The sequence below is a fragment of the Amphiprion ocellaris genome, chromosome 23 (assembly GCF_022539595.1).
Source record: "Amphiprion ocellaris isolate individual 3 ecotype Okinawa chromosome 23, ASM2253959v1, whole genome shotgun sequence".
NCBI lineage: Eukaryota > Metazoa > Chordata > Actinopteri > Pomacentridae > Amphiprion > Amphiprion ocellaris.
In genome coordinates, this window is record NC_072788.1 from 7,767,973 (window position 1) to 7,780,775 (window position 12,803).

The following is a 12,803-nucleotide window of genomic DNA, read 5'->3' on the forward strand; positions in this document are numbered from 1 at the left end:
TTGTGTTTGTGACGAAGCGGACTCATTCCCTCTTTGCGTAAATGCGGCTAGCGAGGTATGTGTCAAATGTTTACCTTGTTTACTTACCTTAAGTTTAGTCTCACCGCTAATATGCATTTATGTATGTTTTGTATAAATTTGTGTATGTTTGACAGTTCGACGGTGGGTTTGTATGGAGTTCACTGAAGTCAATAAACCCGTCAGTGCTACAAGAACCATGGTCTCGTCTAATTCCTGGAGGGAGTGACAGCTCCGTCATATTTATAGCCCAGGCTGGAGGGGAAGGTGCTGGAGGTTTGTACACTCACAAGCACACAGAGACACACATACACCTGAGACCTGACCAACGCACCAACTGCTGCGTTGCTCTGTTGGCCAATAAACAGCTCTACCGTGGCTTCCTGATTTGCTTTGAGGCATTTTGGGAATAATGAAGTGAGAGTGCTTTAACATCTTCTGCAGAGTTGTCCAGGTGTGTGTTTGCTATATTCCCTCTCTGAGCCTGACCTAATTAAGGATAAAAGGAGCCAAACTTTGGCATAAAGGCTCCAAACTGTTTGTTTTTGTATGATTTTACTTTGCTGCATTCCCCTCCTTTTCTCGTTCTTCTCTGTCAGTTTCTCAACAAGGATGTGGCAGCTGTTATTCCCACCGCAACCCGGCGGTAACCACGACGGTGAGACACGTCTCCGTCCTCCGCTGGAGGAGAACGAGACAAAGAGTAAACACAACAGTCCTGAGGGGGAGATAGAGGAGAGGAGAGGAGGAGGAGGAAGTACAAGGAGGAAGGCTCAGACAGAGACAGAAAGAGACAGCAGAGGAAAAAGAGGACAGAAAGCTACAAAGTGTGTGAGGAGGGAAGACGAGAAGAAAGGCTGGCTGAGAGGGAGGAGTGTGAATGTGAGCAGAATCTGAGAGACGGGGAGGAATCTGAAGACAAATTGAAGCATGAGAAAGAAGTGATGGAGTTGGTGCTGACAGATTTATCCTGTGGGATGAGGAGGAAGACAGCAAGTGACACGCTACAGTGATCGCCTCTCCCCTCCTGGGTCCAAATGTTTGCCTCCATGCATAAACTGATTTTGACACTTCTTAGTTGGTTAATTGGCTCCGCACTTATAACAAACAACTTCTTATTAGTATTCACCCAACAAAGTGCCATTTCTCACCCAAAATTGAAAAAAAACAGAGTTTTGTTGCACTCATCTGCAGAGTGAGCAGTTTAGAAAGAGGCAAAGATGGGACTTTTACTGAATATGAAGCGGTAGATTTTAAACGGCATCACAAAAAGCCTTTAAAGCAAGTGAGTTTCTGTTAAGGAGAAACTAAAAACTTCATTTTTCTCACATATTTATCGACCTCTGCAGCTGTGTTGCCATGAAAACATGAAAGGACATTATTCTGCATTGAAAGCATTAATCATAGTGAGATAGCTGGCACTACAGGTGATTTAGGGACATGGATTGTGATGCTTGACTGTGAATGAAATTTCTGACAACATACTGAATTGCAACATGTTCAATTTCAAGTTTTCAACTTTATATGATGTGATAACCACTACACTACAGAAACTGTTACAGCCACCGATAACTGTGTGTCGTTTTGTTCTTGGGGTGGATTCCTTCTGGGCCTTTGTATGGGGAGTTCATATGTGTGGGCCCAGCTGTGGCTGGTTTGGGAGCCTTTCTGGAACCAAAGCTGCTACTCATCTTTGAGGTGTGGAGGAGAAGACCTGCACTGCAGCTCTTGATCTCCCCGCCTCATCGGATTGGTCCACCACCACGACTCCTTCTCCCACAATCACCACATATGAGTATATCTGCAACCAAAACTCTCAGTCGACAGTTTTGTTTAGTTCATTCTGTGCACTGTTCGTATTAGTTTCTGTGATTTGTGGTGGGTGTTGCTTCTGTGTTTAAGTTTGGCTAAAGAGTAGAGTTGTTTTGTTTGTGTTGGATACTCTGTTAGCATTCGTTTGGCATTATTTTGTTCTTTCATCTGGCAACACCCACCAGCCTTGTTTTGCTTTGTTTGACCACTTTTATGTTCAATTTACTACTGAGCAATAAATTTCTTTACCTGAACCAAATGCCATCTGGCTATTTTATTTTATTTTAACATCCTGCAGACCCAAGAGGTTGGATCGTAACATTCTGTATGATGACATATTTCATCACTTTTCAGACGACATATTATACTATGACATTTTTGACGACATACGACGTTTTTGTGATATTTTTGTCGACATAGTATACTTTGATGTTTTTGTGATATTTTTGTCGACATACTATGACTTTTTTGTGATACTTTTGTTGACATACTATACTATGACTTTTTTGACGACATACTAAAGTGTAACATTTCTGACGTTATTTTTAACAACATACTGTACGATGACGTTTTTTTGACTTATCATTGCTGTCGTGTGTATAGTGTTGTTTTCTGTGATGTGTGCATGTCGAATATTCTAATAGAGCTGCGCTGCACCACCGCCAGGATTGGACGACAGGAGGTCGGGTTGGTGCAGGATTGGTCAGGTTGCCGACGAAAACCCGGATGTCGTTGCCTCTGGGTCAGAGAGGGTCAGATAAGCGGGCCATCCTCCGTGCTGTCCAGACCGGCACATATCCAGCACAATTTGTTTGTTGTATAGCAGAACAAGGTAGTGAGCTGCTACGTTTTGTTTTTTCATGTTCACCTGTTTGAGTTAGAGAGGGAGGGAAGACTTTGTATTTAATTTTGTCCTTTTATTTTGATAGGTAAGTCGACCTCCTAAGGACTAGTGTGGTTTTGTTTATTATTTTTGGCGTAAAGCGCACCCCTAATTCATTTACACCTTACCTTTGACTTGTTTTTGTGAACCTCCAACTTTGATTTTCGATACACATTTAATGTAAATAAATTCTTTGAGAAAACGCTGTGTGTGCTGCTTCAGACACATGTAGTCAGGCACTTCATGTTGCGTTCAGTAACCCCTAGGCTGGGCTTAACAGTGACATGTTTGATTACATACTTCACCACTGTTCCCTCTCAGCTGCGCCCGTGCGCAATTGCGCACTGCTGACACGGTCTCCGCGCACAGAAAATCTGCGCTGCGCACAAAAAAGAAAAAATCCAACCTAAATTGTAAATAAAATAAACACGTAACAATTCATTCTGTGCTATTTTTCAATGTGAGTCAGTGAGTGACCGGTGACTGGCTGCTGCAGCCAATGATGCGATTCACATACGTATTTACCATAGACTGTATATAATGGTATTTACGCAGCTAATCAACGTCAGGCGTCCTTATGTGCAGCTACCGTTGTTGTCATAGATATGAATGAGTAGATAGGACACGCCCCTTTGAGCTGTGTGCTACAGCGAGGCTAAGCTAGTGGGGGCAAAGTTTCAGTGCATTCTGTTGATGTAGACGGCGTGAAAACGTAAACAAGAAGTATGCCGGCTCACTGTGCTGCATACAATTACACACTACGTCGTACGATTGAGATAAGGAAACTTGGAATGACTTTTCATAGGTAAGAATAGTTTTTGCCTCTTTTTTCATTATGAAATCTTGTTGAGAGCTTCCAGTCTATGAGAGCTAACTAGTTAGCCACTAGCAAAACGCTAAGGCGAGCTAGCGGCTTGACAACCAAATACCAGACGATTAATAGTAGCTGTAGTATAGTTGTACAAGCAGTAGTAGTAATACTAAATGTACAAGCAGCAGTAGTAGTATAAACAGCTGTTAGAGTCATAGAAGTAGTATCAACATTTGTAATAGTATTACAAGTTGTAGTAGCAGTGCCAGTATCAGCAGTAGTGTGTACTACCACTACTACTACTAGTAGTCGTCACATTGCTATTACTACCACTAATACTACCAATAGTACTTATAAAGCCTAACTCATGTATATCCAGATTACCATCTATGTTCTTCCTCCAAACCCATTTTATGATTGGGATTACAGGCAGTTCTTTAGGACTGCTCTCAAATAATTGAAATGTTACTAAACAAGGTTATACTTATCAAATTAAATAGCTCTGGTCTGCAGTATATTGGCGAATTTGGTTCTTTGTACTGAATTTATTAGCATGATTTCTTTTTAATATGTTGTGTACAGACTTAATTACTTCTCTGTCTACTTTTCTTACTCCATGTAGGTTTCCCAGAGACTATGGGTTGAGGAGGAAGTGGAAGTTTGTTGGCTTAGACCTGGTGTCATTCCATCAGTGTTAAACTTCCCGGCTCATCTTGGAAGAGTACGTGCCAGAAAGACCACGACCAAGCAGCCTTGAGATCTTAGCAGCGTCTCCCTCAGGTGGGTGTCGACAGTGTTCACGGTCAGGTCTGTGGTAATCCTGTCAAAAAACAAAACAGAAAAAAATCTAGATTATAAATCATCATGTAACCAAAGCACTCTGTGTATAACGCCATAGTATAGGATGTAGTTCAGAAAATGTCAGAGTATAGTATGCTTTACTCAAGAATAACATAGTATGGCCTGTAGTTCATAGTACAGCATGTTGGCAAGAAAAAAAAACAAAGATTATTATGTGGTTCAAAAAGCGCAAAATGATAGGATGTTGCCTAAAATTGTCATGTATGATGTGTGGTTCAAAAAATGTCATTGTGCAATATATTGTCAAAATAGTATGTAATTCAAGAAAACATCAGAGTATAATATGTCATCTAAAAAATGCCATAGAATAATATTTAATTGCACAAGTAAAAGTATAGTAAATTTTAAAACTGTTCAAATTCTTGTAATATGTTGCTAAAAAACAAAAAAAACTAAAACAAAAAAACGTCAGTAATATGTCAATTAAAAAAGCCTATAGTATAGCGTGTCGCCCAACAAACATCATAGTATAGCATGTGGCTCTAAAAACATCACAGTACAGCCTTTAGTCCACAGCTGTCAGTAGGTGAGGAGCAACACAAAAACAGTCCAAACACTGGTTTCCAGAGGGTTAGATGAGTATTTATTTGAAAGAGTAAGTTTACAACAACACAACATGTGAGGGGGTTAAAAACAAATGGGTGTTAGTAAAATAAAAATAAATAAACAGAACTAAAAGTGAACTTCATGTTGACATTGATGGACATTCCAACCAGGAACAAAGTAAAAGATAATCAATACGAAAAAAACCCTCTTCCTGTTCACCTCTTAAAACCCAAAAACACACCGCAGTAGCACCCTAAACTAAAGCTACCAATGGATTCCCTGTTATCCTTTCTGAACAATTCAAAGGTCCCTCTCTATCTCCCCACACATCCACCAACCACTGGAACACATCTCCAAAGTTCTGCTGGGCCAGCTCAGCTTCCCCTCAGAAGAAGTGCCACCACCTGCCAGATGAAGGAGCCTTTTGAGAGGCAGCTGGCATCGTGATTGGACTGTACTTTGGTCTGTTCCGATCCAGCTTCAGCTCCAGAGACGGCAGGCGGGACGAGTCAACGGAGGCCTGGTGGATGAAGGCATGCAGCTGAGTACAATCCAGAAAACAACAGAGGAGGAGTGCAGTGGTCCAGAACAAACAGATTAGCATCGTATGTCTCTGAGAAAACATCATAGTATAGCCTTTGGTATGAAAAAACGCCATCATATACATCGTATATTGTACAAATAACAAGTCAAAGGAAAGAGACCTCAACTGTAGAATTGTAGTAATTGTGGGCTGACTGATTTACTGATTATCAGTATTTTATTTTTTACTGATTCACGGTAATAAATACATTTAAAAATGGTGCTACTTTGGCTGTGAACCTTTATCTACCTGTGGTCGCTCTGTCTTCTGGAGTGATTTGATTGGTTATACGTCACGAATAAAACTCCTTTAACTTAACATCTGTAAACAAAACAAAAACGTATCAACAAAGTTTTCTGTTAGAGTTTGTGTTCTTCTAAGTTTAACTCCAAGATTTTAAATACTTTCATTTACTGCAAACAAATATCTAGTCCGAACGTCTCACTAATAATCATTATCAGCCTTAAAAACCCACAAAACACCCCTCTATACTCGACCACACTTAGTACAGTCCAGTTCCCCCTTCTATAAATCTGCTTGGAATCGTCCACTTCCTGTTTGTCAAAGTGGCCTTCTACCTGGACAGGTTTTGTTGGAGCTCATGCAACAAACATTTTGGGTAACTGCACTTTAATATGGATGGATGACACTGAATTATAGTCTGTTTTAATGAGACTGAGTTAAGATGTGTAGCTCTGTCATTAAATAAGAAATTATTTCTCTGAATTCACAGAGAAAAGTCTGAAATGTTTGCTAGGTTAGCATCCCACATGTTCTTTGGCTCAGCTAAAGCTAACTCTCTCCAACTTCTGGATCTCTTGAGTTGCTTGTTGTTAAATTATCTTGCTAGAGGTGCTGAAGCTCAGAAAGTCTGAGATGTTTGTTCAGAATAAGCTCATTTTCAAGTCTTACCTGAACTGTCCTCTTTTGTTTGAACTTTCCCTAAACTTAGGAGTTAATGACAGAGCAGCACATCCAGACTCAGTCTCATTTATGTAGAGATTAAACTTCAGTGTCATTCATTGATGTTAAAGTGCAGTTTTTCAAATGTTTGTTGCACATGCTCCCGACCAAACCAGTCCAGGTGGAAGATGATGTGAAGAGAAAGCTCCAGAGGATGATTATCACACATTTACATTGGAAATAAATGTCCTTTAATTAGACATTGTCATGCAAAAGTTGGATTTCCCTTTAATGATGTTCAAATCTTGGTTGAGTGTTTTGTTGATGTTGGTTTCTAAATGTTTTCTGACACTCGGCCCCAAAGATTAAAACCTTCTACGGCTCACAAGCTGCAACAATTCTCACATTATCAACTATCTTTCTGACTAAACTAAGATAAAAAGTGAAAAACTGTCTGATTCCTGCATCATGAATGTAAATCTTTTTGGTTTTTATGGACAGTAAACTGAATATGTTTGGGCTTGACATTTTATAAACCAAAACAAGAAATGAATTACTGGAGAAAACGATCAACAGATTAATGGACAAAGAAAATGTGTTTTCCAACATATATGGATGAATTACTCCAACATTACAAGATACATACAATTTTAATTCAATTTTATTTATATAACGCCAATTACAGGTCAAATTGTCTCAAGATGCTTTATTTTTATATTTTTTGTCATATTTAAAATATGACAAAGTAAGAAATTTAAACCTCTTGACTAATCCAATTTATTATTTAGTTTTTAAGAGACTAATCGACAACTAAAATAACTTTCTCCACTAAAACTAATAAACATGAGGTCAAATAGAAGGAACAGTTTTAAATACTGCAGTCCCACGACGACAAGAATAAAGTTTGTCAACAAAAACAAAATCTGCTGGTGGATTCCATTAAAATCCTAATAAATGATAATAAAGTGTGATACTAAAGGTTTGTGGTGCTAAAAATCTCCAAGTAAAGATATCAAGTTGAACATCTGGATGGAGGTTGATAAAAGTTGACCTCCCTTCATTTCTCTGGAGCGACTCCATGGATTTTATGGATGGTGGTTAAAGACCTGCTCTTCGAGTGGTCTTCCTTCTAGTCGCTGTAAAAAGTCAGTCCATCCTGGCTGACTTCAACACCTCTTCATGACAACTTCTTCTGCCTCCGACCTGGTGGAAACTCCAGAAACTCGGGAAAACCTGTGGAGACTCGAAGAACTCGTGGAGACTCGAAGAACTCGTCGGGCGGGGGAAGGTGTGGTGGGAGGTGGGGGAGTAGAGGGGGGAGGCCGCCACCCACCTCCCCGCCTACTCTCCGCCCTGACTCCACCCAGACTCCGCCTTGGCTCCACCCATGTGGTCACTTCAGGAACTACGATGCCAAAGGGACGACGAAATTATTTCTTTGTATCTGATCTGTAGCTCAGTGAGTTAAGGATTTGCCTATGGAGCTGCAGGTCGCTGGTTCAAGACCAGACCCTTCTTGAATTTTCTCAAAATTCTGATAAAGACAAAGAAAGAAAAAGGCCGGTGGTGGGTCTTGAACCTGCGACCCTCCGCTTGGGAGTCCTCTTCTTATCCCCTGAGCTATTCGCTCAGATACTAATTCTTCTTTTTTTTGCGCATTTATCATCTATTTTTTGTCGTTTTCGACTTTTTTTTTAACTCAAGTCTCGACTCGACCGTTTTTCTCAGGAGGTTGGGCTTCAGCCTTTGTGCTTGAGGGTTGAACCCTCAGTTCCAAGACTTTCCAAAGCCTCCACACCTCCCGAGTCCTCAGGACCTGAGCTTTCACACAGTCTGAGGGCTGAAATTTTCTAAGTCCCACAGTAGTTCTCTGTTAGATTTTACTTTCACACAGTCCAAGGACTGATACCTTCTAAATTCCTGAGTAGTTCTCTGTTAGTTTGAACCTTCAGACAGTCTGAGGACTGAAATTTTAAAAGTTTCTCAGTACTTCTCTGTTAGTTTGAACTTTCTGGTTAACAGAAGCCTTAAAACTTGTCACCATGAGTCTTGATTTCACATTTAGACCATCCATCTGAGTTCTTCTCAGACCTTTACCTGTGGATTTTTTAGAAATCCTGAACAAACTTTGATTCTTTTCACTGAACAGTAAAGTTTGTGGAGATCAGAAGGTAACATTAGTTTGATGGATGCCTTCAACTACTAGTAGACTTTATCTGGAAAGCAGTTTTCTGAAATGAGTTCTTAGTAAATCTGTCTACAGTCAAACCAAGAACATAGAAAGAGGAAATGTTTGAAGAAACAACTTGTTTTCATTTCAGACTAGAAAACACTTTAAGGCTTTTATCTGTTTTTGCTCTTTTTGATCGTTTTATTGTCTCTTCTGTTTAATTTGATCTTCTAAAGTCTAACTGGTGTCTTTTCAAAGGTTTTATCTTTAGTTTGATTCTTCTTAAATGTTTAGTTTTGCTCTTTTCTCACCTTTTATTCTGTTCTAATGTCTGATCTGATTTCGAAATGTTTTGTCTTTTTAACATTTAATTGTTGTTTTTCCAAATGTTTTATCGGCTTGTTTGAAAAATTTCCTTTTCTTTCCCAATGTTTAATTTTTTGATTAAATCTTTAAGGTTTTTCTTTTTAAATGTTTTACCACCTTTTAATGTTTAATTTTCTTTTTAAATGCTTCATTGTATTTTCTGTTTAATTCCTATTTAAAGTTTTATTGTCTTTAAGAATTAATTTTCTAATTAAACATTTAATTTTTTAAATAAATGTTTTGAATTTTAAAGGTTTAATAATCTAATTAAATGTTTTATATTTTTCTAAATGTGTAATATTCTTGTTTAATTGTATTTTTTAAATGTTTATCTCAAATATTTCATCTTTAATGTTTAATATTTTTGTTAAAAAAATTTTGTATAATTTCATAATTACATTTTGTATCTTTTGTTTAATTATCTAATTAAATATTTTGTCTAATATAATTTAATTGTATTTAATGTTTAATTTTCTTTTTAAAAATTGTATTATATTAAATGTTTTTTTCTTTTGATTTAATTGCTTTTTTACTGTAGTTTATTTCTTTAATCTTTTTTTCTGTCAAGATTTTAACCCCAACCTTAAAAATGAAACAAACCCTTAAATCACAATGAAAATACTTCTGTTGTCACAATCATGAGTTAGTCAGTTATTCAGTTTATCAATTCAACTTTATTTGTTTAGTACCTTTCACACAGATTACAAAACTAAACAAGCAAAGAGAAAAAACTATGCTAAAAGTATGATTAAAACTCAAAAACAAAAACATAAAAGATTTAACATGGTAATAAAATATGTTGTGTCCAGGGGATGGAGGGAGTTTATTGAAGTCTTCTTGATCTCACATGGGAAATCATTTAAAATACAAACTTGATATTCAGTCTAAGGAAACTGCAGAGTGACAGAAGAACCAACAATATCTCCTGTTTTCTCCTTTAATGAGTCGACTCTTCTTGTGCTTTCAGACCAAAGAACTACAGACTCTTCACAACCTGCTCAAACTCTTGGTACAGGACCTCACCACACGGGTCAAGAAGGTTTCCATCTCATTTCTACTCTGAAGCTCACCTTCTCCTGCTCAAACTGCTGACAAATGTTTCTGCTGCTCTAAAGTCTGGTCTCCAGAACTTCCTAAAAACTCTCAAAGTCTCTTCTGCTGCAGGTTGCTTTGTAGAACTGTTGCAGAAAACCTCACTAAACCACATGGAGGGGCCTCAAGATAGTCGTCCAAATGAAACCATACAAAAACCAAACTAGCACAACCCAAAAGCTGAAGTCTCCTGCAGCCTACCAGAGAACCTCTGAGAACAGAGAATCAGGACAGGAACTCTTACCTTCTGGACAACCAGCGCTGGTTCTCAAACAAGAATACAGAATGTGTCTGACCAAAAACCTCTGAAGACTCACTACAGCCAAGATAAAGACACAACTCAGCTGCATCAAATCCACTAATCACTGCACACATTAGCACCATGTGCTGACTGTGGCTAAAGAACCACATTTACCAAGACAACTATCCAGTACAAAGCCCTAAAACACACCAAGAAACACATTAAAGACGACTTTACTGCTGGAAGCTGCAAGCCAACGCCTAAAGAACAAACTAAAGCAAAGGAGCCAAACCCGGTTCACTGGTGGAGAGAAGCAGAGGAAATGTTTGTCTGCAGCCACATAAAGCAGGAAGACACTGAGCTGCTCAGGTGTTCCTGATAACACCAAGCAGCCACCTGGACAGCCAATAGGAACACAGCTTCCTGGAAGTCCAGAGGGCTGGGTTAGTCAAGGAAATTTAGTTTAAAGTTGAAGCATAAAGTTAATAAAGAAAGTTGAAAACCACCTTCTGATCCCTGAAATCTCTGAGTTTTCACACAAAGAACACCTGAACATGTCAAACTGGTTCCATAGTAGAACCATCATTGTAAAAACGTCATAGTATGGTGTGTTGCTCAAAAAACATTAGGACCCGGCTGTCAGGGGACAAACATGTAAGAAACATGAGAACAGAGAGAACCCAACCAGTAGGTCACAGTTTATCATCCCCCAGTCGATCTCCTGAAGTCAGTATGGTGAGAGACATCAGTATCTGGTTGTTATTTACCAGAGGATGCTTATAATCATGCTGATGTGGTCTGTACTCTACAGTATTTTAGTGACTCAATAAATGCCTAAGTTGTTTTTTGAAAATGCTTTTTAGTTTTTAATAAACATTTAACAGCCTATATGTAATCAATAAATGGTCTTTGTCTATCTTAAGAAAAATTCACTCAGAACTCTGATATGTTAACAGTACTAAATAAATCAAAAATACATGCATACACACAAAAAATAAGTTAGATTACATTAACTGTGGTTAAGATAAGATTTAGATTTTAAAAAAGTTGTTTATGTTTTTGCAAGAATCCAGTATTGCTCACTGGTTGGTCATTACATTTTGTTAGTTTTGAATTTCACTATTAAAATGATGCCACCTCTTTTCAGACAGAACCTGTGATAATAAAACAATACAAAATGTTTAGTTCCGTGTTAATAAAGCACTTAAAGCTTTAAGTATGGCTAAATGCTTTTTTCAAAATTAAATATATCACTCCTTAGGTGGTAGTGGCCCCAAGTTCAGTAAAGTTGAAAGATATTCACAGATTTGGAGCTCCAACATCAATAACTCATTAGATATAGGTTGTCAAAACATTAAACGGGTGCCTCTTTCCCATTGTTGCGAAGGCAGACAATGTGCTACAAGCCCAGTTTATCAAAAGTAGCTGTCTTTCAAGCTACAGGAATAACATTGGTGTCTATGGAGTGAACAGGGTCCGTCTGCAATTTGCAAAACCGCTGCAACAGTAAAGAGAGACAAATATTCAATAACTTCACTCTTATACATTGTAGTGTCACTAAAATCACTGCAGCCTTCAACTGGCTCCTGTTGACAAAGTGTTTTAACAGAAATGTAAATGCTGTAATTTGATTCTTTTAATGAACCATGTAACTTGAATGGATGTGATGCTGGTGTGACCACAGTGCACACGTCTGATGTTGCTCACAGTGGTCCAAGGGACGCTCAGGGAGTTTGTGTGTTTGCTCAGACTCATGAAAAATTACAGGGAACATTGTACTTCACTATGATGTTTTTACATTCTACACGGTGAATTTTTGTACATACTTTACTATGAGTTTTTACTATGGCATAATATTCAATGAGATATTTGTTTCCTGTGAAAATTGATTTTACAACATGTAAAGGACTTTGGTCAAAATTGATTGTTTAGCATGTGAAATGCATTTGTGAAATGCATAAAAAAAACTTGATTTAATTGGTATTGATGTCATTTTTTTAGCAACACTACATGATGACATGAAATACCTTCCTATGTCGGTTTTTGACATGCCATATTATGATCATGTTACGAATGTATTACACTTTGATATTTCTATAACATAAGTTAAGACAACAATTTTATGACATGTCATGACTTTTTTTCACAGACAACTCCAAACTATATTATGACATTTATTTATTTATTTATTTTAGAAAATATGACATATCATACATGTTTTTTCACCATTTTTGACCACATACTAAACTATGACATTTTGGTGACAGGTTTGGTCAAAAACTAAACTATGACGTTTTTGTGACACTTTTGACGACATTTAACTATGATGTTTTTTGGCCATTTTTGACCACATACTATACTATGGCGTTTTTTTTTGCGATAAAAGTCATGATGATTTTTTTTTTTTCAAAGAAAACCTTTCTGGGGTGTTTTTCACACCCTCATTTACATTATTTCATCATATGGCACGTTTTTACAACATGTTTAAAAATGGCATTTTTTTTTTTTTTTTTTAAA